This window comes from Pygoscelis adeliae, unplaced genomic scaffold (genome assembly GCF_000699105.1).
Source record: "Pygoscelis adeliae isolate BGI_AS28 unplaced genomic scaffold, ASM69910v1 Scaffold382, whole genome shotgun sequence".
Classification (NCBI taxonomy): Eukaryota; Metazoa; Chordata; class Aves; order Sphenisciformes; family Spheniscidae; genus Pygoscelis; species Pygoscelis adeliae.
The window spans coordinates 123,296-124,411 of NW_008824288.1; positions in this window are offsets into that span (position 1 = coordinate 123,296).

Sequence of the window (1,116 nt, forward strand, 5' to 3'; positions counted from 1 at the left end):
GCGAAAGACTTCGTCCGCTTGTTGACCAACACTGTTGCTTGATGCATTTAAGTAAGTAATTATAGAGAGTATAGTAATTGAAACCCAGCTGATTGCCAGGGAGAGCCCTGTTCACCCATGCTTGGGACACAGTATGGGACACGTGCCACATGTCAGTCCAGTCTATCATCCGTCACCACACACAATGCCAATTAAACATAGTTTATAACAAACCTATCTACAGCCTTGCCAGCGTCTCGGCTTTTTAGGGGAGAGAGTGCAGGACTGAAAAATCTGCCAGTTTGGGTCTGTTCCCGGACCACTGCGAATCCTGAGGCGCTTGGTGGGCACTTGGGCCCCGACCACACACCAGCCACCACAACACCCCCACCTGCAAACCACCTTTATTGGTTTCAATATTCATTGCTCAAGCAGATCCGCAGCTCTTAAGAGGGCGGCCGAGTCACGGGGGGGGTCTGCGAGGGCTTCCCAGTGCTTGTCACGCTGCCTGGCAGAACCCTTGGGCTCGTCATCTGGAGCTGTCTTCCCGTTCCACAGCGTGGCACCAGCTGCTGCACCGAGCGGCCCCAGCGTAGATGTCAGCCCAATTTTGGCACCAAGAGAGAAACCTGCAGCTCCTGCAAAGACAGAGAGAGGCGTGATGCCCTGGGATCATCGATGCTGCCTGCTGAGGGACCGAGCACCAGACAGAGATAGCCAAGGACTTCTGGGCAGAGAGCCAAGGACCTCTCCAGACTGTGCCGGAGAGCCGGCCTGGGAGCGGGCTCTGCTCCCTGAGCACAGCGAGCCCCTTTCTGGCTCCAGCCAGTGCTGCCGACGAATGCAGGCGTTGTTCCTGGCAGAAGAGCAGATGCCTACCTGCACGGCCCCCGATGTCCTCAGCCTTGGGTGCCCTACCCCAGCAAGTCCTGACTCTTCCTACCACATTGTGGATTTATCCCTTCCCCACAGTTTTGGGTGATTCAGGCCAATGATGGGTTAAAGGGCTGGTTTGTCTCTACAGCAAGCCAAGCGTATAACCCCGTGCAACCCTCTGGGGATGAACCCAGCACAGCTCAGCTCCCCTGCCCTCCCCACTCACCGATCGACTGCAGCACGGCCACGGTGCTGCCGGCA